Source organism: Lissotriton vulgaris, chromosome 3_2, assembly GCF_964263255.1.
Source record: "Lissotriton vulgaris chromosome 3_2, aLisVul1.2, whole genome shotgun sequence".
Classification (NCBI taxonomy): domain Eukaryota; kingdom Metazoa; phylum Chordata; class Amphibia; order Caudata; family Salamandridae; genus Lissotriton; species Lissotriton vulgaris.
Genome location: NC_141690.1, coordinates 252,396,963 through 252,423,492, shown reverse-complemented (window position 1 = coordinate 252,423,492; position 26,530 = coordinate 252,396,963).

Here is a 26,530-nt window from a genome sequence, read left to right as displayed (position 1 = left end):
CAATGAATTGAAGAGGGCCAGGCTGATGCATAGTGACCATCAAGCATGTGTCCGAGAGTAGGAGCGTGTCTTCCACTGGTGCAACGGGTGCAGTGGTACCACGGCCCAGGAGCCTGAGGGGCCCACTGAACCCTTACGCTTGCTGTATCAGTTCAGACAGGGGTTCACAGTTCAAACAGTGGTCGCCATCCGGGCAGGAGTCTCAGGGGAAGGGGAGGCATTTGCTTTCTTGCACCACTGTCTGAGAGCACCAGCTAAAGGTTTCAGCATGGCACATGAGGTCTGTGGTAATGCAGACACTTGAAAATCTCCACCGGAATATTCATCGAGAATGAACTTAAAAATGTGGACATTGAAGATGCCATCCAGTACGAGGAAACGCATCTGTTGCGCTATTAGAAAGCAGGAAATCTGTGAATGTTTTACTTTGACCTGCATTCCTTCCCAGTGATAGATAAGCTATTGATTACTGTCAACTCTGACATTTTGCTGGCATCCCTGCCTTCTGCCTGGTGGGCATTTGCTTTGTTTGACTTGGATCAACTATGAACCTACATAAGCTATGAATCTGCATAAACTATGAATCTGCATGATGAATGGATCTGCATGGGCTATGGATCTGCATGAACTATGAATCTGCATGAGCCATGAATCTGCATGAGCCATGAATCTGCATGAGCCATGAATCTACTTGAACAATGGATCTGCATGAGCTATGAATCTGCATGAGCCATGAATCTGCATGAGCCATGAATCTGCATGAGCCATGAATCTGCATGAGCTATGATTCTGCATGTGCTATGAATCTGCACGAACTATGAATCTGCTTGAACAATGGATCTGCATGGGCCATTAATCTGCATGTGCCATGAATCTGCGTGAGCTATGAATCTGTGTGAGCTATGAATGTGAATGAACTTTGCCTCTGCAAGAACTATAAATCTGCATGAACTATGAATATGTATGAGCCATGAATCTACATAAGCTATGAAACTTCAAGAAATATGAATCTGCATGATCTATGGATTTGCATGAACTATAAATCTGCATGAACTATGGCTCTCAAGAACTATGGATATGCATGAGCTATGAATCTGCATGATCTATGAATCTGTAGGAAGTATGAGTCTTCATGAACCATGAATATGCATGAGCCATGAATCTGCATGAACTATGAATCTGCATGATCTATGGATCTGCATGAACTATAAATCTGCATGAACTATAGCTCTCAAGAACTATTGATAAGCATGAGCTATGAATCTGCATGATCTATGAATCTGCATGATCTATGGATCTGCATGTGCATGAATCTGAGTGAGCTATGAATCTGTGTGAGCTATGAAAGTGCATGAACTTTGCCTCTGCATGAACTATAAATCTGCATGAACTATGAATATGTATGAGCCATGAATCTACATGAGCTATGAATCTGCATGAACTATGAATCTGCATGATCTATGGATCTGCATGAAGTATGAATCTTCATGAACCATGAATATGCATCAGCCATGAATCTGCATGAACTATGAATCTACATGATCTATGGATCTGCATGAACTATAAATCTGCATGAACTATGGCTCTCAAGAACTATGGATAAGCATGAGCTATGAATCTGCATGATCTATGGATCTGCATGATCTATGAATACTCCAATGTGAATGGTGAGTTATGGGGATCCAGAGGTAACATGATTAGCATGACCACATCACACCTGGTCATCACAGACACTGCTTCCAGCCCTGGGCATTTCATCTGCAAATCACTGATTTAGGTGAGCTAGTCTTAATAGGTCAAAGAAAGCAAAACAAGACTAAAACACCCAGGATGCATTAGGCTATCAGTCAAAAGCCCAGACCTGGAAACATTAACCATACTAACCTGGGAGAGAAGCTAACCCTAATTATGAATTTGTGGTTTCAAATGGTTCACCTTCGAAGTGATTAGCTCCCGTGGGCTGTAGAGGAGCCTGTGGTCTTGTTATTCACATCTCTCATTATCTCAATTATGAGATAACGTTAGGGAAAGTAGCGGATAACAGCATGTTTGGTTTCATACCTTGTATGATACTTTTATTATGCTGCATATATTTTAGACGGCTATCAATAAGTGCTGTAAGTAACCAGCATTACTTTCATCCGATTTAATAAGTTCAGTTTACCTCTCATAGCAGGCCTCACCAGACTATGAAAACTCAGGACATGTAGATTATAGTACATGTCAGCATTTAACTCACTGAGCCTTTCTATTGGCTAGATGGAGAAGATGTTTTAGGGTCCTTCGAGTGGCTATATAGTGCCCTGACTATCAGGTGCCTCCATTACTGAGCTATAATGGGCTGCAGTGCTACCCCTGGAGAGCTTGCATCTATGGTGCTGACTGCTCGGGCAGTAAAGCCTTGTTATACCTTTTTATTTATTTATTTAATGTGATTTTCTATAGCGCAAACATTACCCAAAGGTGTCAGAGCGCTTTACAAAAGAACCAGTTGCGCTATATAAGGACTTACATGAGTTACATAAAAGATGCAAACAGGAAAAACAAGTGCAAATGTACAAGTTTTAAAGTCACACAGGGAAGAGATACAAATAGATAAAATTGCAAATGTACATGTTGTGAAGTCACTCAAGGAAGAGATACAAATGGATAAACTCTAAGAATCACATAGGAATGGTAGTGAGTACAAAGGTCTAGTACATATACTAGTGGTTAGAGTTATCTCTATATATATGTATATACAAATATTAGATGTTCTCAGGATTCCATTTTACCAGCGATTCGGCTTGGAAAAGTATATATCACATATTTACATAGAGGGTTGCGGTTGCTTTGTCTGTGTCCATTGTTAGTTGGGTGGGGGTGGGGGGGGGCAGAGGTTTTGTGTTGGAGCCTCAAAGGCCTGGAATTCTCTGCTATTGTATCTCAGAGCCATGTCTAAACTTACAGCTTTTAGGAAATCCTTAAAGGTATATCTTATTCGGCTGGATAAATATATTGTCCTGGTTCGGTACTGTTCAGTGAGCTCAGTGAGTGCCAAGATGCCTCTTTTGGTATCCGAGCGCTTTAAAAGCATATGTAACATAACATTGTATAAGGCCGTCTTCCGTTGTGCATTCATTCGAAGGCCAATTCATTTAAATGGCATCTGAGCTTAGCCAATGGCAGGATGAGAAATCGTAAATAACAACAAAGCCTGTAAGTCAAATGGTGCTGAGGTATGACAATTGACACTGGTATATTTGCACAGGAGTGAATCCAACAAAAGACTATCAACTGTAGCTGATTAAGTCCTATCAGCCCACCAGATGGCGGAGCCTCATCATGTAGGACTCCAATACCAAGGTAAGTGTGCAGTCGCCCGGATTGTAATTTAGCAACGCATCACTGAACCATGGTATGGTCACCACAGTTGTTAGACCAGAAGGTGAGGCTGATATGTGCAGTGCAAGAAAATAAAATGAAGTGAAGTGTGTTAAAATGGCTATCAAGGCAAACAAAGACCTTTATTAGCGTTTGCCTGGACGTCAGATTAAAAATAGTGAAATAACAGTGTGAAAGAATCACTGTTTAACTTGCTTGGTAGAAAACAAGGTAAGATATAAGAGGGCCAACATGTTTCTGCCTTAAATGTGAAGGGTCACTGGCATTCGTCAGGGCCAAATTAATATCTGCTACTGCAAGGGCACTATAATATGTGCTGAACTAAAGAAAATTAACAATGAAGTGAACATAACAGAACCATCCTACCACATCTTCTCAGTATTGTTCTGGTGATGTAATAGGTCTTTCCTGTATAAGAACAAGAAGATGAAAAAGAACAATGTAGACATTGCATATAGACACTGCTCAAAAATTAAGTCTACACCAACCATTCTATAGTGGATGATGTTACTGTGCAAAACCAGTGAAAACTCTAAAACCTCAGACTAGACCATCACTCATTAGTAATAGTCACATACAAAGTGCATTGTAATACGTCACCCAGTGGTTGAATTGATGTACTAAAGTTTGACACTTACCCAACTGTGTGTGGGAAGTGGACCTCACCTCACCCGGCAACTGCTGGGACGGATAAGGCACCGCTCTAAACATACAAAGACAATCTCTGTAAAAGATGCTTGTCTGGAGGATACGACCTCAGAAATATTGTTAAAACCCACATACTTTCTCAACTGTCTATCACATGTACCCCACCGGTGTCTAAGGTGGCCACACCTGGCGACTACGGCATCTACCCCCTCCAGTAAATTCAAGGGGATGCTCATCAGTTGTACTAAGGCAACTACTGTTTCCCATCTGAACTACTGAGTAATGGTGTTAATTAATACTGTTTGGAACTAGTGGGGAAATATCCCCCTCATCTATACCTGCTGAAGTCCAACTGAACAGCAGAGTGAAGGTTTTATTAAATGCTGTTCAAACCTAGTGGAAGAGAGTCCTCCTATTCTGAACTGTTAATCAAGTGGAGGAATCAAACCATGAATTACTTGACCTCATTAGTTTCAGTAACCCGGTCCCAGCTTACCTGTCCGTCTGTACCTTGAGGCTGAATGACGAGCCGAAGGGGAGGCACCGAACGGACGGTCTGGCGTCTATTTATAGCGCCACTCAATCTGTAATTAGGCTCAGCTGAGTATCACTGAGGACGCGCTGCAATTGCGCGATGCAGGGCTTGCTAAACCCTCGCGCATGCGCACAGCGAAGCTGTCATCTAGCGTGCATGCGCGAAAACGAGTACGCCTGTTAACGCGTACGGCGCATGTGCGTAGGCACAGCGCTACCTTGGCCTGTCTCGGCAAGAGGCGAGACGCTGCCTGCATGCAGCTGTATCGCACTTGCGTGTTACAGCCCTACTCCCGCACTATTTATCGCGTGTTGGAAAGCAATGAGGACGCGATTATATTACAAATAACCCCGCGATTTGTTTGTTAAATAACCGGACAGGAGCCACTTAAAGGGATGAGAAATCGTTCTTAACTCTCTACCATTGTCATATACAGGCTCCACCAATCTGAACAAAGAGAACTGGCCTCTATTACAAATGAGACACACTCCCCTGGTCTGTGCTGTGGAACACCTGCATCTCTGTGCGCTGCTTCCTCTCTTTCTCTGTTTTTAAACCAACCTTCCACTATACCTATCATGGACGTTTTTTCGCCCCCCTGTATTTGGTGCTGGGAGGCCTTACTTGGTGCACTGGGCATTACAAAGCCGACTTAGGCAAATTGTGCCTGCCCTCTGAGAGGTGTGGTCTAAGAGCGCCGGAGTTTGAGCATTACTACTTAGCAGCTCAACTGCAGTGAGTGTGCTGTTGGATGTCCGAGCGCCATCGGGGTGACACTGGCCAAGACTCGCTCCATGGCCCCTGGAGAGACTCCTACAGCTGTTTTATCCCTTGTTGCAAAACAGAGCGTCCCACCTCTACATACAGAACCCCTCTGTTTCTGCAGTGGTCCACTAATAACAGCTTCGACCACTCCCCATGCATAGGCTGTCCCCTTTCAGGCTTGCCAAACCTTAGTGTTATCCTGACCATTTTACTGGTCTAAGGCAATGACACTTAGTGGGTATTATGACCAGGGGCGACCGCCCATAGGACTCAGCTCTCATGCTTTTTGAAACTTTGGTGGAGCAATGTAGCCTCCAAAGAGGGCAGTTCATACGGTACTGGACTTTAATGCACATCTCCCATGCTGGCTGGCCCATAGAGTGGACAGAACCAACACCTTGTACAATTGTACAGTATCCACACATGTTAGGTACGGACCTTAGACATGTCTGCTGGATGAACATTGCCTTTGGGGAACACATCAAGTTCTGGTTGGCTGGGCTACCGGACATGTGGGAAACTGAAAGTAACAGTGTTCCATGATAAAGAATGGAGTAGGGTACTGGCAAACTGGACTTCAGCTTCTAAAAACGCAAGATTTAAACTCGTTCAATTCACCATACTCCACAGAGCTTATCTTTCACTGACTAAAGTAAATCAAATCATTCCTGGAGCCAATGCTCAATATCCTTGTTGTAGTTCGCCGAATGCTGACTTACTACATATTGGTGGCGGCTAGTATTTGAAGGAGGTGAAAGGGCGGGGGTCAGGGAGGTAATTCCATAAAAAAATAAAATACACACTTTTCCTGACTACCACTACCACCTGCCATCGCTGATGCCTCCTCTTAGTCCTCTTTCCTGCTTTTAGGGCAGGGAGTAGGAAGCAGGAACCCGGCATCCAGACTCCCGAAAATCAATCACAATGCTGCATTGCAGCGTTGTGATTGATCTGAGCGCCGTGGATCGGCACTCAGCAAAAGAATGGGAGGCTGGGCATGTTCTCCATGCAGGCTGTAATGTAGCCTGTATGGAGAACATGCAAAGTGCGCATGAATGTTTGGCCATACCCAGAGAGCTGGCCAAACATTCATGCGCCCTTTATGGAGTGTAAACTACTCCTCCCCTCCCCTGCTCTATCAGCAGAGCAGCCCCGCCCGTCCTGCCCACAAAGCTGCTGCAACAAGGAAAAAAGAAAATGTAATAATTTAAAGTTATTATATATTTTTTTCATTTAGACACACTGCTTAAAAGAGGTGGGCGACTCTCCTCTGCCTTAGCGGAGGAGCCGCTACTGCTACCTATGCTCTGGTGATATCCAGGCCTGTCTGATCCACAATCACCTCCAAACCAGCAGAGAAAATGGGCTGCACTGCTGTACATAAATCGCAGGTCTAGGCCATTGGTTCATTTAAACGTACAAAAAAACCCATATAATTGGCATGGCTTCTAGATCTTGCACTGTTGGGCGCATTATTCCACGTGTGCTCTCATGAATTCAGTCATTCTTGAGTTTTGCGGAAGCAGAGAGTGAAGCTTCGCTGAGAGAAAAAGCTCAAAGACTTTGCAAATATCCCCCATCCCATGTTTGAGATGGGCTTTGGTCAGCTTCCAATCAGCATTTGCAGAAGACACATCTCCACCATAGACCTGCCTCTAGTTCGGCGAAGCAAGTGCTAGTCATCCACTTTTAAACCCTGTTCTACTTCCTTTTTCTCCTCAGAATGTCCCCTGCGGTCACTTACTTCATCTATGACCTTTTTCAAGGCTATTTCTAAATACTCCAGTCGCACAATGCCCTGCTCCATAATTACAAAGGGGCATCGAGCCACTTTGTGTGGCTTAACTCAGCTTTGTAAATATCATGCCCTTTCACGCAGGTATCTGCATGAAAGGAACATGCAATGTGTGTTGCTGTGGGCATTCCAGCGCAACACCCATTGCTTTTTGACGCTGCCTCATATATGTAAGGATGTGTAAATCAGAGGCAGCGCCAAAAACTAAAGCCACTGTAAAGCAGGTGCTGATTGTTTATGTGCAGGAAGGTGTTCCTTCTTCAAATAAACAATCATCCCTGCAACACAGACATCCTTGCACCATGGTGCAAGGGTGCCTACATTGCAAGGATGATTCCCGGCAAAGCAGCACCGTAGCACCATGGCGCAAGGGTGTCTTTGTTGGTGCTAGGCTGCTTTTTTTAGAACCAGTGCACGGAAAAAACAGCGGTACACTGCATTCTTGTGAATACGGCACATCCCTGCATTTTTCAAATGATGCTCCACGCTGCAATATTTTTTTTATAAATATGCTCCTATTTTGCCTGGCTACGTGTAAAGCATTAAGTGGTCCACTTATACATAATCCTTTCAGCCCCACTGCATGACAATACATGCTAGCTCTCATTTTTTTTATTTTTGGAACTTTCTAAGATATACTGTGATCCTAAGCCTGCTGTTGGACAGTTTTGTAATGGTTCTATCTGTTTGTTTATGTATATGCACTATAACACACACAGCCAATGTATATGCTAACTAATTTAAGTACTCATCTGTTTATTTTCATGAGATATAGGGGCAGATGTAGGTCGCCCAATGCCGGTCGGTAACGGCCGAAATATCCGAATTTCTGCCATTACCGACCGGTATTAGGCTACTGAGATGTAGGTGGCCTAAATTACAAATTCGGTAATTTACTGATTCGGTATTTTAATCAATCGGTAAATTAGTGAATCCTTAATATACCGAATCGGTAAATTACCGAATTTGCAATGTAGGGAGCACTCAAATGAGTGCATTGCATAGGTAAGGATTCGGTATTTACCACCAACTACAAGTTGGTGGTAAATATCAAAAACCTTTGCAAAAGCAATTATTTTGCTTTTACAACAGTGCGATGTGGAAGACATACATACCCTTAGGGCATGTATGTCTGCCACATGTGCACCCATGCACGATTCAGGGGTGCAACAGGGTGTCAATGTGACACCCTGCCACCCTTCAATGAGTTCCCCATTTTACCGAATCGGTATTTACCGATTCCGTAATTCCCACTCATTCCTATGGGCCTGGAGACCCATAGGAATGAATGGGAATTACTGAATTGGTAAATACTGATTCAGTAAATACCGAATCGTACCGATTTGGTAATACTTACCGAATATTTACCTACAATGCATTTACCGATTCAAAAATACCGAATCGGTAAAACTCGGTATTTTAGAATCTGTAAATCAAGATTACCTACATCTGGCCCAAAATGTCTAAATTGCTGTACAAGCTGATTATCACACAAAAGTTTAATGAAGATTTTTTTTTTAATGGGTGGACTGGTCGCAGACCAAGAATGCTATTAAGGATAAACATGCTATCCCAAGTGCAGCCACAAACTTGCGCCTACCCTGTGGGTAAAGCATTAGTAAAATCCAGAAAGTATCTCTGAAGCCAATTGTCTGCTTTCACTGTATGATTGACAACCCAGCATGCATTTCAAAAGGGGTCAGAGATCACCCTTCAGGCGGTTGCAGGGAATGATTGATTGCACTTTCCTGCTGGGGGATGCCTTGTGAAGTGAAAATCAGGGAACGTCCCTGGCGGTTGACCCGTAACTTCGCCGGGTACAGCATTGCGTAGTCAGCCCCCATTTCCAAGAGTTGTCTTTTCATTGGTACAAACTGTCGTCTCACCTCCTGTACCGTGGCCGTAAAATCCCGGAACAGAGGGAGGGGTGGGGGGGGAGGCTCCACAGGGGCATTAAGGCCCCTAGCATTATCAAGTACCAGTATCATCCCTCCCAATTATCCAGCACTGTAGGATCCACAACCACGAACATTATTGATGGTAGAAGTAGTTTAATCGTAGGTAAAGGAAGCACCCCCGCGACACATCTCATGGCACCGGTGAGTTTACAGCAACTGAATGAACAATAACTGAACTGTGGAACAGCACGATGGCAGATCGTGCTGTGTAGCGAGACACATGCATTTGAATGATAATACACATTTAAATGAAAACACAATGCGCGAGATAACAACACGAGAAAGAGCGCATGCATGAGCACGTGTATACACAACAAGCACTCACAAACAATATACTCAGCCGTTCGTGTTTGTATTTCGTGATCAGTCCTGTTTGTCCAGTGCTCCTCCAGCTGCCTCATCCAGAAGTGCCCTCTCTGGGGAGGGTCGTCGCTTCTTTCACCATTCTTTAAGGGATTTCCCCTTCCGAGGAGCACCCTTAGCTGCACCCTGACAGTCCGTCACCTGTATGTGCTGCAAAGTCAATGCACCCCCTACAGCTTCTTTGTTTCTTTGTCCACGGCTGCACTTCAGCACGTGCACAAGGCCAAGTGGTTCATCACTTGCATGATGCCATGCCCCCATATGAAGGAGAGAGTGCTTCCTTGTGATCATGCGGTGCAAAATGTGATCCACACAATGCAAGGGGCCCCACACAAATCTCAGACCCTTGCAATATACCTACGTGCCCCGAGGGCACAAGAAGGGGGTGAAAATGCATGCAGATCACCCAGGTATCTTCCTGCAGTACTGCCCCTGGTGTTCATGCTGCATCATGAAACTTGGATGGCTTCACTGCCTGTGTTTGATCTGTCATCCATAGATACTGTTCGACTCTGAATGTTGCTAAGAGAGTGGAGGCCACAGTTTGCGGGTCTATACATACTCATCACTAGCCGGTGATTTTTGCTGCTACCACAATCAGTGGTGTCCTTGGAAATCACTCACTTCTGCAACATGATTAATTCTGCAATGTGTAGGCGTCTTCATTCCCTCCTTCAATTACAGACTCCCTATGAGTACTCTTCTGGAACACTCCTGAGGTGAGGATGTGGGCATTTGATGGGTCATTTTATCAAATGACTGGTCCATGAGTTGCTGAGTCCACTTGATCTTACACTTGGTGGCATCCAAAGTTAGTGATGCTGCTGGCTCAGACCCCAGGCAGCTCGTGACAGATGACGACGAACAATAACAAACTAGAGCAGGGACCATTGCACCTCACTGAGGGTGGAGCAGCACATGATGACACAGAACAAGGACAACATCAACAAAACACTCTAGTCAGACACAACACTAGACCGAAGATGACGAATGCAGCATATCTCCTTTGTTTCTCTTTAAATAAAATAACACTGCACCCTGGACCAAACATGCCACCAAAGTCATTATTCCAACAATTCAGTCAACACAATATTGTAAAAAAAAATGTAATGACCAAACTCAGAACAAAGACAACTACACCACACGTAAAGTACGGTACTGGAGTGACGAAGAACGAACCACAAGGGCAGCCTTGAGCTAATAGCAAAGCCAGCCCTATTCTGAGCACCTGGGATCTGAGAATAACCACAGTCCTTCCATACACAGCAACCAAACCTCAGCAGAGGGAGACTGGACCCAACCACAGAGCCCTCCTGGAGAGCACAAGGAGTGAGCAGGACACGCATGCATGAGCCGGCAAACATTCTTCCATGCTTCTCGACAGTGCACTCCTGCATTGCTAAGAAGGTGCAGTTGTGGATTTATTTTGCATTTAGAAGTGATTTCTTAAGCTAAAAAGGAGGACATACTTCAGAACGAGCAAGCTAGCTTCACCTGAGTAAATGACGTATGAGTAATTGCATTCCGTGGCTTCCGGAGCGATTGCACCATCTGCTGGGACATATGCTGCGCGCATCTTCCCGCACAGGGTGGGGGGTGAGACTGATGGTGGGGGACGCGTCATTAACACACAACGTCATTACCACATCTCTCGAGCCCCGTGTGGGCGTGGTCGAGGCGCAGAACCCTTGCAGTACTGACGCAGCATTGCAGTACGGAAGCAGCAGCCAGCACAGACAAGAGTTTGCAATGCAGCAAATAAAAAAGGACTTTGATTGTCTCTCATGAAGCACCGCCCCATAACAACCGTCTTATTTCATGTTTCGGTTATTACTTAATAAGTTCTGCTTCCAGGTTTTGCATGAAGTATAAGTGAGCAGTTTACACTGCACACACTGCGAAATTGACTGTAGGAATATGCGCTTATTTTCCTTAATGACAGGAATGGGAATATACTGCATATAACTCGGTGTGCTTTAGCAATCTATAGCTCTGATTATGAGTGTGAAAATTTCACCTGGTGGTATTCAAAGGGTTTATGAAGCTTCATAAAAGGTTTATGAAGTTGCCGAGCACTGCAGCCCAACAAGCCCCCTTCCTGCGCTGGGTAAACATCGTTTACCACGAATCCTTTTCCCCGCAGACAATTACAATGCGGTCTTTCAACAAACGCGTTGTAACAACGTATACCATGACTCAACAAGCCGGAAAAACGACTTGCGGAGGGGTCAGAAGGGGTTGTGTTCAAAATCATCCAACCCCTTCCAGACTGTTGCACAGGCTGGGGTTGTAATAGTAAATTATGCTATTCCAACATCCAGCGCCCCCCTTAGAGCAAGTCGTTGTTACAACTTGCAGAGTAATGGTATGCGTAGTTACAACGCAGTCGTTGTAATGACGCATTGTACTTGCCTGCGGGGAAAAGGAATGCGTAGGAAGGTGGCACTGAGTGACAGAGAAAGGACAGGAATGTGCCGTATTTAAGTCAATATGGCGCATCTGTGCCTTTTCTCCTGGCCTGGCGCAGACGGGAACGTACCAAAAAGATACGCCATCCAGGGGAGGCATAACGAGGAGATATTGCCTTATTTCTCCTCGTTACTTCTTCTTTCTATGTGTACTGAATTTCAGGATTGTTTTTGTGCTGGAAGGTGCCCCTTCCTGCATGCAACGGAGGCACTCTTGCACCATGGTGCAAAAGAGCCTGCACTGGAACCAGGGAGCTTTTTTAGCACCAGCACATGGGTGCACCGTATTCTTATTAATACGGTGCATCTCTGCATTTTTTAAATGACGCAGCTCGGCGTAGCTAAATTGCTTATAGTGCTGCGCCATTTCAATGTAGCTACCCCCCATGGCCTGAGGAGTGGTCCGGACTGCGCCACCAGGGTTCAGTATACCTTGAACCCAACTATCTGTGACAGCTGGGCTGTATCCTGAATATGGATGCAGAGGGCTGCTCTCTCGGTAAAAATACTAATGCATTGTTGGGCTGCCTTAAATATGCAAAGGGCTGCTCTCGGCAAAAAAACGAATGCATTGTTGGGCTGCCTTAAAGATGCAGAGGGCTGCTCTCGGCAAAAAAACTAATGCATTGTTGGGCTGCCTTAAAGATGCAGAGGGCTGCTCTCGGCAAAAAAACGAATGCACTGTTGGGCTGCCTTAAAAATGCAGAGGGCAATGATGCCTCTCCATATACGTAAGAAAGGTGAAAATGTATATAGCAACACCTGCCCCCCCTCTCTCCTCGTGTTTGTGGTGGATCATGGTCACAGAGTGCCTGTGAGATGCCCGCCACCTGGATTCTCTCCACGGCCGATGGTGACTCGAGTCCTAAATTACTGTGACTGAGACGCTATCCTCGCTTCTGCTTGGAGAATGGGCTGCATTAAGATTGAAAAGAGTCATGGGTTGATTTTACCTGACTATACTATTGCGGTACAACATAAATGTGCATTATTCCTGCAAGGGAAGAAAAAGATGCAAACTCTCTAAGTTGTTGCTGAGCACCGTACATACTTCTTCACTGAACCAGAAGTAGCGTGGGACTGAAGGGAGACATATGGGTCGCTGGAGAGTGCACCACCTGTGGCAAGACCCGCTGCCACTCCAAAGCCTCAATGCACTCAAGCAGTGAGGTGGTACCCCAATGTGACAGGTAGGTCGCAGGGGCCCCTCCTAATGGAGCAACAAATTGTAGAAGCCACTGTGGTAGCCCTGAGTGAAGTAACCTCCACTACCTCTGTCATCAGAGTCTACCATGTCTGGAGATGACGCCTCTTCAGAATGAGAGGGCGTGAGTGCTACACCCTACTGCTGGTTACATCAAAAACAGTGGACAAACTGGTCCAAACCAATAATATCGTTTTTGATATGATATAGATTTGTGAAGGTTGACTCCAAAATATGTGTTCAAGTCTACCTTCTTTGCGTCTGTCTGTGGTTTTTAAAAAATATTGTATGCTTGACCGTCTATCTACTAATATTACATGATGATGCTCACACATGGAAGGTTATTTCTATAATAGGTGACTGTGGCAGTGTGTGCCTGTGCCTGCCCTCTACTATCAATAGACTGGGAAAGTACCACACTATATGCAAGCAGAAGGCACCAGAAAAACAGTGATTTGCCTTCACTCACTCCTTCCCCCATTCAACCACTTGCACTAGGTCAGAGATATGACAGAGTTTTATTGGAAAGGTGTTTTAGGAAGGATAAGTATGGGAGTTTGTCCTCTGGAGGGTGTGTTGTTTATACCAACCATGGGTGTGGAACCAGAATTGTTTTTCCAGTACATAACAACTATATACTGTCACAGAACTTCTTGCTACATGTTAGAATCAATATCCTTAAGCATTTCGCCATACACTCCTAAATACTACCTACTTACTTTAAACCAGTGGCTCCTAATCAGTGCCCCCCAGTTGGCCGGGTCACCTAAGGGGTCCACAACTGCTTAGAAAATGAAATAATGTGAACAGATGAATGAAGTGTTTATAAATAGCAAGCACAATGTAAAACTGAAAAAGTGAAGGAATTTGAAATTGGAGGGAAAAAATGTAGTTGATATCTTTAGACTGATTCTTGTCAGCAGTGCAGAATACAAGAACATTAAATGGGTGGCCTCCATTGAATTTACAAGAGCTCCAACCTTTCCACTAAAATGTTAATTTAGATTTGTTTATATATTTGCTTGTGAATTAACTATGTTATTATTTGTGTGCCTGTTTGATAAATGCTTGTTTCTCTATTTTTCTGTTTTGTTTTGTGAGTCACCTTCTCGAGATTGCTAAGGCCGGGGTCCCCGGGTTCCAATAAAGACTCTGTGCGGGTCCCTGAATTCCAAAAATGATAAAGTGAGGGTCTTCACATCTCATTAAGTAAGGGTTCACAGAAGTCAAAAGATTAAGAACCATTGCTCTAAACCATTTGAAACCCCATATACTGATAACGTTTAACACCAGGGAGATGAAGGCGATGCAAAAACAATATAAGATACTCTGAGCCTTAGCAAGGTGGGAAATCCAGAATGCTTTCCTGCAAGACACCCAGCTTGTGAGTGCTGGCGCCATGGGCAAATATTCAGTTTGCGGTACACAGTATTTGCAAGGGGGGCCTTGATTTGGTTAAAAGCAAATAGTCCCATTTGAGTTAGAATTACCAAGTATTGATGACGATGGTCAATATGTGTTGCTTAAGGGCAGGTTGGATGGGCTACCCCTGGTACTGGGTTGTTTTTATGTTTTTAATACTGATGAGTCTAACTTCTGGCACAGATTAGTGACTTGCCTAGCTGACTTGGCACAATGTGGGATAATTCAGGTGTGTTCATGACAGTGTTAGATTGCTCTTTTGCGCACTTCCCCCAGTTTGCAGCCAATCACAAATCTTGCAACATTGGCTGGATCATTGGAAAATTGGGGACATCTGGTGATTGAGTAACCCAACCGCACAAGAGTGCTTATTATACGCTGAGGTGTAAGATATGCACTCCAGCCTATATAATATAGTTTGCTCCACAGGGTTTCACATACATATTTATTCTATAACATATAATCTTAAAAGGATTTCTGACCATGACCCCCTCCAGGGGATGATTGCCTGGGGCTAAGCAGTGGCCACTATTCCAACAAGCAGGTTACAGTGCTTGAGCATGAGTTTGGGAGAAGCCAGAGAAATACTACTACCTCTCCTTTTCATTTTATTTTGACCCCTCCCGTGCTGGGCATATTCCCCCGCTGTGCTGGAGGATAGGGGGTGCGCACATCGCCCCCATGCTCATGACGAGGTCAGCTCATCATGAGGCACAGTGCTCCTGTGCTCATGACGAGCTGAGCTCGTCATGACCACACCCGTTTGTGTGGAACGCCCGCACAGCAGGGGAATTAGCCCAGCATGCGAGCGTTCCAACAGTCATAACAAGCTCAGCTCGTCATGAGCACACAAGCACCATGGCTCATGACGAGCTGACCTCGTCATGAGCATGCAACCTGTTAAAATCCTCTTTAATGTTAAAGTCAGATTTTGAATAATTTTTTAGTAAATACCCCTTTTACAAAGTTGGCTTTTTCCTGCTTGAAGTTTCTTGGGCTACTTTGTGAGAGTCCAGCTGCCCGGGCTGTTGATGACACCCCCACTGGGAACTGTGTGTGGGAGCCAAACCGTAGATAAAGGCATGGGTGTAGAGGGAGTGAGTTTGGGTGACTGGATTGCTGGCGAGGAGCTGTGCCTAGCGCTGATTACACCTTAAAGGAGTCTGTCACAGCACACACAAAGGAACCTGACACCAGGCCTGCTCCCGCCTTTTGTTTCACTAGCCAGGCTGGAGACAAGCTCAGTGAAGAGGGGAGAACTGAACAGAACTGGTTTAGGGGACAGACAAAGGGTTCATCATCAATATAGACTTTATTCAGCTAATATAGTTATAAAAGATACCACAATACAACGTACAACTAAAAATACGAATTGTACAAAAAGTGCAGCCATAAAAGCTATACAAAACACGGTAAAAAGCCTGCTAAAATATACAGTGGAAGCAGTCCCACTCTGTAATAGATATCTCTTAATTTGCGACCAAATAAGGGAAGAATCACATATACATAAAATATGAATTCCTGCCTGCATACGGACTTCCAGAGCTCCAAAACATCCTCGAAGAGTGGATAAAATCACGTCGGCCCCATAGCTGACTTTGGATTATATTACCAATTCTGTCAAGGACACCTATATTGCAATTAAATATCTTCCAATTGCACATATAACATTTAAAAAGCTCATATTTATCAACAGACTAAGAGCTTGATCCCTATTATCAGCATTACAAGTAATAAAAAGAGGTTTTAAAAATTCCTTTCATGCTTCTAGAAACCACAAACAGTCTAACAAAATGTGTGGGCCACTGCATTTTACTTGTAGTTCACACGTACACAGACCCTGATCAGTTATCATTGCAGTTTTTATGTTCCTGTCTGTACTACATGGGTTCAGGCCACCTCTAAATTTCAATACCGCATTTCTAAGCTTTGGATTAGGCATGGGGAATATATGATCCTTAGTCCACCCATTTACTCCCCAGAAAACATAAGTCTTCTTCTTGAGCCTTTGTGTTAATAATATCACATAGCACATGTTTGGGAATCTGCTGCCCTAGTTTCAATTGTTCTGTATCTAGAGAAAGTTTAGCACACATCTTTATGGAACCTCTACTCCGTATTGGAATTGTGGGCGGACCATTACATTGAAAGCTGATAGAACTGGCCACAGAGAAGGGCCTCCATAATTCCACTTAAATTGTTTAATGCCCCATACTGAGGAAAGTGCCTTTACTTTTAGTGATTGTATGTGCTCCCTCCAATTTAGCTTTCTATCGAACCACATACCCAAGTATTTATATTCTTCCACCACCTCGACTCTGACCTCTCCCAATTGCCCGTAAAAGGAACTCTTTCTTCTCCCCACTACCATTATTTAAGTATTTTCTAAATTAACCGTAAAGTGTTTTTTTAACAATAATCGCGAAAAATGTCCAGTTTTTTTCGCGAACCCAGCTCTGTCATGTCTGTTATCACTAGATCATCTGTGTATAGCAAACAAGGTATGTGGGTACCCCCCATCTTAGGGCTTATCCCACCAGCCTTAAAAAGTTTGGTAGGTCGGAAAGGAACAAAGAGAATAACAATGGGGCCAAGACACCACCCTGGCGCAATCCATTCTTTATCTGAATTTTATTGGATAGCGTCCGAAGGTGTATCCAAGATCACCCTGGTCCAATTCAGTGAGTGCATTTCCTGAATTATTGAGAGTAACGTTTTTTTGATTCCGAGCTTTGCCAGCATACTCCCCAATATACTACGATCTACCAAAACGAAGGCGGCTCGGAAGTCAGCAAAGCAGCAAACCAGTCTACCTTGCAATTCAATTGCCATTTTTGCCATTGCCCATAAACTAAGGCAATGGTCTATTGTTGAGTGGCCCTCTTTGTACCCGCCTTGCTCTACTGGTATCAAGTTAATCTGTTCTACCCAGGTCTTCAATACGCCTAATAATATCTTAGAAAATACTTTCTTCCCACATCCAGCAGACTTATAAGGCAATAATTATGGGGCTGTGTGGCGTCCGTCTTTTTATATATAGGTCTAACAATTGCCACATCCAGCTTTTTGGAAAAATTCTGGATGTTAAAATATTTCGGAAGGTGACATTTAGAAAGATTGCCCATCAATCCGTGTTATTTCTTAGTATTATTGCTGGTAGGTTATATAGCCCTGCCGCTTTCGTTAGTTTTAAAGATCAGATGTTTTCTTTTATATTTTGAAAAGAGAAATACGGTTTTAATTTTTCCGCATCCTTAAACCTTGTTTCCAAAAGTCTTGTCTACCCTCTTACTATTGTACAAGTTAATCAAGTAGTTAACCCAATCATCTTCTCCCACTAAGGACCGCATTTCTCCTTGAACATTTCCCTCTCTTACCAATCGCCAGAATAATCTTATATTATTTGTGTCTATCACTTGAACCTTTCCTTCAGCTTTTATCTATACTCAAGCTTTGCCAAGCAGAGACTCTTCATTGTTTCCTTATCCTGTGTTTTTCTGAGCTGTCTTTCCCATTTTGTGCCCTCAATTTTAGGCTGTGACACTTGTTCTACAGCCAACCATTTCTTTTCCCCCTCTTCTCGTGACCTCTTTTCTTGGATGCAGGCCCTGATTTAAAGTGTATTCTTAAACAATTTAACACCTGCTCAACCACCTGATCGTACCGTGTTAGGACATGATCTCTTTTCTCTAGATCACCGAGGGACATATAATCAAGCATCAGGTCATTGACCCATTTCAAACTGTCCTTGGTTATTCATCGAGGGTGTTCTATCTGTAAAGGGACAACTCTATCTCGTTTCAACCCTTGTTCTATCCTGAGTAATAATAGTAAGGGCCAGTGGTCACAGCCTTCACTTTGCAGCACTTCAAACCCTTCTACTTCCGTAAAATGCCAAGCATTTATAAAGGCATAATCCATTGGGAAATTCTGATTCCCATTGTGAAAGATCTTTCTTGCAGGGCGGTCAGAATCTGCACGTCCGTTGGCACAGAATAGCCCTGTAGATCCTAGGAGCTTTACTAGAGATTCATCTCATGCAGAACCACCTGCTTTAGTAAAGATTGCTGGGGGCACCTGTGCCATGGTTAATAGCTCTTTAAACAGTTTATCGCTAAGGAAGGAATCCAGTTTGTGGTTAAAATCCCATAGGGTCATTATCAACTGTGGTGCTTTTGTTGTGCAGATGAGCTCTAGGTCTTCCTCTAGCAATCCCAGCTGCTCTTCATGGTCTATTATAGCTCCTGGCTGGATGTATATATTGATCACTATTATTTGCCTTCTTGACCAGGGGCCACTATTGAACTCTACCTGACTAGCTAGTAGCCACCAACTTTCACTTGTAACTTAGTTACTTTTTAGATATTTTTTTATGACACTAACATATTCAACCCCCCTGAGGAGCGCCCTAGGATTATACGCTCTGCCTCTTTGGTAAGCATAAAGAAACCATCAATTGGTTTGGGTACCTCACACAACCAAGACTCCTGGAATGACATAATTTCATAACTTCCCAACATCTCTCTAAGACGGTCTTGGGTTAACTGTCTCTTATATCCCCCTATATTCCACGTCAATATCCATAGGGTGTGGAGTACCTCACTTCCTAGTCCAGGCCGCTCAATCCTCCAAATATATTATCATCTCCTCTTCCTAAAGAGTCGGATAGTGATTCAAACCGATTGCGCAATACTGGACCTTTTACAGCATTTGCTATGGTTACTTGTATCCCTCCCTGACTTCTACCACTACAAATTCTTCTATGCTGATCCCAGGCTGTATGTCAGGCTGTATTTGCTCTGGACGTAGTCCTGCATGGTGGGTAAGGGCCCTAAGGTTCCCGTGGTTACTCCCTTCTGTACCCAGTACACTGACTTGCACGAGTCTTATCCCCTCCTCTTCCAGTTCTCCCTCCGTCCTCACCACCATCCGTTCTGCACATTCGGAATAGAAGAGGACCTTTGTCACCTCATTTCATTCCAAATTTGTTGTAAAGCCAATTTGCCTTATATCGCCAGATGTAACCTCACCCAGGGTGGGACATTTGACCAGTATTTGTAGCAGGTATGAGCGATTTAGGGGTTTTAGTTTCCTATGCTGTTTTCTCCTTATCCTTCTCCCCATGGTTCCAAAAATACCCATACACTATCTCTGTTATTATACTTCCTTTTACTCCTCCCGTCCATAGGTATTGTCTCCGGCCTTGGCCAATCTCTTTTCACTGGTTGATCTGAAGAGGGGTCTCCCCTTATTATTATGCCGTCCACCCTGCTACCCACTCTTTCCTTTTTCCTCTCTCCTACAAGACCTCAGGATGGAGCACTTCCAAGCAAAGAGTTCATCTCCTCCTGGCTTCTCATCTCTTTTCAATTTAAATTCTCCTTGGTCCCTTTTTATTACTGTTGGTTCCATCTGCCTGTCGTCTCTCTAATTCTGTAACCGCCACACCCTGCCCGTTCCTCCAACTTGGTTTTAAGCCCCCTCCCTATATTTTTCAACTTTTTCTGTGATTTCCTTGTGTTTTATGATCCGAGATATACTTCTTCATTCTCCAGTGCTGCCTCCTCTATACTACCAGCATTAGGTATTTTAAGATATATACCACAGGGGGATTTTTTGGCTGTGCAGTTTCTCCCTCATTGGTGCGTGGTGACACGTTTGGGGGGTATCCGTTCCCTTCCCTCCCTGTCTAGTCACTGTTTGTTGCAAAGCTTCTCTGTCTACCATGTGGCTATCAATGCCACTTCTTGGGAAGTTGGGTGATGAGGACAACCTAGGTTCTGAAAGAAACAACCCCTCTTCATTAATCCCGCCCTTCATCTCCCAGTACTTGGTACAAATCTGGTAGTGTTTTAAGGATAATTTGTTACACTCATTACGGTCTTTAGACCCTCTTTTCGGCCATTTCCTTGAATAATCCCCAATAAAGAGATGGTCACAAGATTGGGTTTCCCTTTAAAATATTTCTCCACAAATTCTTTTATAGATTGTCGCAAGGGTGTTCCACCCACTTCTACAGGGATTACCAAAGCACCTGGAGCTGAGCTCGCTGGGCGCTACATTTAGAAATAACTTATGGGTTTAAAAGCACCTGCTGCAGACTTCCTTGTGTATTTAGCAGTTTTTCAGGCAACAATAAGAATGTCAAGATAACTCTGGTGATTAATGTTGCTGTTGGAGAGAGATTGGAGTTTCGTCTCATGGCAGTTTTGACTCATCATAAAGTAGTTGCTAGAAATTGGGTTACTGGTTGAGGGGGGTAAAACCCTCCTCAAACAGCAACTACAATCCTTATCAGGGTGAGACACAGGCATACCTCAAATGTATCTGTACTCAGCCCTCTGGTAGCTTGGCACAGAGCAGTCAGGCTTAACTTAAGGGCAGTGTCACTCCAAGTCTTTTTTGCAGTGAAAGACAGAGAAAATAAAATTTTATCATTTTTATTTTCTACTACTTCTACCCACAGCTTTGTGTGAGGGGGTGGGGCAGGGAAAGAGTGGTAGTACCCTTCTAAAGTGCACAATGACTGCTTGGACGACCCTCTCGGGCCGCTAAATCAGACATGCACACTTCGCATGTTCTCCATGACGGCTGTATTGCAGTCTGCATGGAGAACATGCCCAGGCCTCCAGTCAGAAAAACGGCACTCAGACCAATCACAACGCTGCTAAGGCAACGTTGTGATTGGTTGACTGGGAGCCTGGGTGTGCTTCCTGTGGCCGAGCGAGGGAGGACTATGAGGAGAGATGGGCGAGAAAGCAGTGAAAAGGTAAGTTTTTAATTTCCAATTTAATTTTCTCCCAGCTGGTTCCTACGCGTCCTCCCTCCCTCCTGCATCCTCCCCCCTGCCTCATGCATCCTACTTCTTCCTGCTCTGACTCCCATACCTCCGATTGGTGCCGGCCGCACCTGTGCAGCACTTTAAATAGTAATAAAATAGAGCAACATTAACACCTTGGCTGCTTGACTTATTCCCCTGCTGTGCTGGACCATAATGGAAATGGGTGTGGTCATGACGAGCTCAGCTCATCATCAGCACACGAGCACTGTGCCTCATGACGAGCTGAGCTCGTCATGAGCACCGAAGGGGTTAAATAAATAAATCAAGATCAAAATGACAAAAATTCAATTAGTAGAACCAGAGACATGCAATTTTAAAGATTTAAGTGAAAATAGTGCTACTCGTTGCTATCTGGTCGAGCGAGACCACAAGGTATTCATAAGTTCAGCACCACTGCGGTGGAGCGCTGGTCGGATATAGGGTCCAGGTTGGTCCAGCTGAAAAGTTATCTTTAAAGTCCAACACAAAGAGTTCCATTCATGGTGGAGGGAGCTGCGAGGAGCAGGAAAGTGTAGCAGGTGGTCGTCGCTGTACCATAAATAGTAGGCCGGGTGTTGCGGACTGTCTTAGCTGTAGTTAAAAAATCCTGTTGTCATTGGGAACGGTTTTTAGTTCTTGCTATATTCTTGGCAAAACATAATGCCACAATGATTTGGACAAAAACAATCCTCCCCTCAATTACACAATAACTTAATGAGGACAATTTTTATTGGACATAGATGGGATGCAATGTAATTGAATCTCTGAAGACGCACTCTAAAGATAAAGAGTGCCCACTGTAGATTCCTTCGGTATTTTAAAATGCACGTTCATTTCTTCGACTCCTAACGTATACTTGCTATTGTACACTTCTTGGAATGGTTCATAATATCATCTATGAGTGGACTTGTAATGTGGGGGGTATAGTGACATGACTAGAATAATGTTAAATATGCCTCTGGATGATATACTAAGAATGGACTGGTTGTTTTCTCAGAATCAGTAGAACAACAGAGGGTAGTTTTAGTATAGTGGTTAGTTCTGTCCGTTGTTTGTTTGATATGTCTCCCTATAATGGAAGGAAGAGAAAGTAGAAAATAAAAAATACAAAATACAAAAAAGGCTAAACTGTATACATTTTGATTGGCGACAAGTACATTAATACTAATTGCCTATACACTGTGTAAACAAGACTAATGCCAGTCTTTATGGATGCTATGCTAAGCTAGTGAACACTGTTGAAAGAAAACCTTTCTAATATATATATATATATATATACATATATATATATACATATATATATATATATATATATATATATATATATATATATATATATATATATATATATATATATATATATATATATATATATACTCACTGTAAAAACACAGGGATGTTATAGGTTATAGTTAGTAGGACTATTTACTCGTACAAATCCAGAGAAATACGGCCATTATAGTTAGTTCAGCTAACTATAACTCATGCACCCACAATGCACTGCTACTGATGTCAGATATTACATCATTCAAGACATGGTCAGTGACATCACTGATGACATCTCAAATGACGTCACAGATTACGATGTAATCGGTGATGTCATTTGAGATGTCAAGGTGTATTGAAGAATGAGTGGGTGTATAGGTGTCTGAATGGATGATTTAGTAGGTGCGTGACTGACCGTATAAGTGAGTAATTAAATGTGGCTTACTGAATGCATGTGTTAGTGACTAATCTGTGTGAATATTTGTATCAGTATGTCAGTTGGTGTGTAGATGGCTGCCTGGGTCAGTGAGTAGCTACATGAGTGTCTATATGGGTTATTGATTGCTTGTCTGCATATCTGTATGGGTGCCTGAGTGTCTGTGTGGGTGGGTGGGTGTAACTATGCATAGACGTGTGAGTGGGTGATTCACTGGGTGTATGGGTTCAAGAGTGCATCTGTGAAGGGCTGTGTGGGTGGGTGAGTGTGTGTATGGGTGTGTTGGTTAGTGAATCGACGTCTCAGTGGTACATGTTTGAGTAACTACATATGTAAAAGGCAGTATATGTGAGTGTTGGAGTATATACATGACTATATGTGAGAGTGAGTGATTGTGAGAGTGGCTGTATTGATGAGTGTGTGCTTGTATCAGTGATTGTATAAGAGAGTATGTGTATCGTTATGAATAAGTGAGGTGGTGTGTGTATAAGTGTATAGGTAAGTAAATGGGAGTGTGATTGATTGATTCTTTGCATGACTGACTAAGTGTGTGAATAACTCTATGGATGAGTGGCGCTTCGTGAGTGTCTGTATAGGTGTATGAATGCATATGATAGTGCTGTATTGATGAGTGACTGCATGTATGAGTGACTGTATGGGTGAATGAGTGGATATATGTGTAGACCTAGGAATCAGTTAGTGGGTATGTAGTAACTGGTATCGGTGTGTCTATGGTTTCGAACATGTTAGTCTGTATTTTAGAGTAGGTGTATCAAAGGTTATATTAGGGTATGAGGAGGTGCATCAGATTATCACGTGGATGATATAATCAGTGATGTCATTTGAGATGTCATCAGTGATGCCATCAGTAATGTCACTGACCATGTCATGAATGATGTAATATCTGACATCATCAGCAGTGCATTACGTGGGTGCGAGTTATAGTTAGCTCAACTAACTATAATGGCCGAATTTCTCTGGTTTTGTACGAGTGAAATGTCCAACTAACTATAACGTCCCTGAAACCTATGTTTTTTTCAGTGAATTTCAAAGGTTTTTTAAATGCTAATTTCTAACTATAAGTCCCTAAAACCTATGTTATGTTATGTCAATTAATTTCATAAGGCGCAACAGCTACCCCCAAGGGTTTCCCGGGGCAACCATGAGAGGAATAGAGAGAGAGAGCAGACAATTATTGATTGAACAGCCAGGTTTTCAGTCCCTTGCAAAAGTTCCCATAGACAGTTTCAGTACGAAACGACATGGAATACTGTAGAATACAGTGAAAACACCTACATACACTAAGGTACACTATGGGTTGGGGTACCCCTGTGATTGGCATGACCTCCCCTGTGAGGCCCTAGTACATAAAAGGGCAGTGGGATTAACATTACCTCTAAGTCAGAGGTGCATAAAGCGGCAAGAGAAGTGCAGAAAGAAGCAACAGAGATGCCAAAACAGGCGAGAGAGATGCAAAAAGAAGCAAGTAAAGTGCAGAAAGAGGTAAGAGAGGTGCACAAAGAGGCAACAGAAATGCAGAAAGAAGGAAGAGAAGTACAGGAAGAGGCAAGGGAATTGCTAGACGAAGCAATAGAGGTATAGAAAGAAGCAAGAGAAGAGCTGAAAGAGGCAAGTGAGGTACAGAAGGATGTATGTCATTACAACGCGTGGTATTACTACGTGTATCGTTACAACGCAGGTTTTACAACGCAAGTCGGTACAACGACTGGCATTGGGGGCGCTGGATAGTGGAATAGTTTGATTTACTATTCCAACTCCAATCCCCGTGGATAGTAGGGAAGGTGTTGGATAGTAAATAAAACTATTCCCTATCCTACAGCGCCCTCCAGCGCAAGTCGTTGTAACGACTTTTGTTGTAAAACCTGCGTGGTAATGGTACCGCGTTGTAAATTATTTGTGGTAAAGAATGTTCCCCGGTACAGAAAGAGGCTAGAGAATTGCTAGAAGAAGCAATAGAGGTGTAGACAGAAGCAGGAGAAGTACAGAGAGAGGCAAGAGACGTGCAGAAAGAAGTAAAAGCAGTGCAGAAAGAACCAACAGAGGTGAAACAAGATGCAAGATGGGTGCATAAAAAGGTAGGAGAGGAGCACAAAGAGGCAAGAGTGGTACAAAAAGAGGCAAGAGGGGTGCAGAAAGAAGGAAAAAAAGTGCAGAAAGAAGCAACAGAGGTGCTGAAAGAGGCACAAAGGGTGAAGAAAGAGCAAGAGAAGTGCAGAAAGAACCAACAGAGGTACAGAAAGAGGCAAAAGATGTGCAGAAACAGGCAGGAAAGGTGCAGCAAGAAGGAACAGGGGGGCAGAAAAAGGAAAGAGAAGTACATAAAGAGGCAAGAGAATTGCAGAAAGTAGCAACAGAGGCATAGAAAGAAGCAAGAGAAGTATGGAAAGAAGCAAGTGAGGTACACAAAGAAGCAAGAGCAGTGCAGAATGAACCAACAGAAGTGCAAAAGAGGCAAGAGGGGTGGAGAAAGAGGTAGGATAGGTACACAAAGAGGCAAGAAAGGTACAGAAAGAGGCATGAGGGGTATGGAAAGAAAGAAGAAAAGTACAGAAAGAATCAAGAGAATTGCTAAAAGAAGCAAGAGAGTGATAGAAAGAAGCAAGAGAAGTACAGAAAGAGGCAAGTGAGGTGCAGAAAGAAGTGAGAGCAGTGCAGAAAGAACCTATAGAGGTGCAAAAAGAGGCAAGAGGGCTGCAGAAAGAGGTAGGAGAGGTGCACAAAGAGGCATGAAAGGTACAGAAAGAGGCAGGAAGGGTACGGAAAGAAGCAAAAGAAGTGCAGAAAGAAGCAAGAGAATTGCTGAAAGCAGCAACAGAGGGATAGAAAGAAGCAATAGAAGTGCAGAAAGAGGCAAGAGAAATGCCGAAAGAAGCAACAGAGGTGTGGAAAAAATCAAGAGAAGTGCAGAGAGGGGCATGTACGCTGCAGAGGGAGGCAAGAGAGGTGCAGAAAGAAGCAAAAGCAGTGCAGAAAGAACCAACAGAGGCGAAACAAGAGGCAAGATGGGTGCATAAACAGGTAGAAGAAGAGCACAAACAGGTCAAAGCAGTACAGAAAGAGGCAGGAGGGGTGCAGAAAGAAGGAAGAGAAGTGCAAAAAGAAACAACATAGATTCTGAAAGAGGCGCAAAGGGTGTAGAAAGAGCAAGAGAAGTGCAAAAAGAACAAACAAAGAGACAGAAAGAGGCAAAAGAGGTGCAGAAACAGGCAGGAAAGGTGCAGCAAGAGGGAACTGGGGTGCAGAAAAAGGAAAGAGAAGTACAGAACGAGGCAAGAGAATTGCTGAAAGTAGCAGCAGAGGTGTAGAACGAAGCAAGAGAAGTGCAGGAAGAGGCAAGTTAATTGCTGAAAGAAGCAGCAGAGGTGTAGAAAGAAGCAGGAGAAGTGCTGAAAGAGGCAATTGAGGTGTAGAAAGAAGCAAGAGCAGTGCAGAAAGAACCAACAGA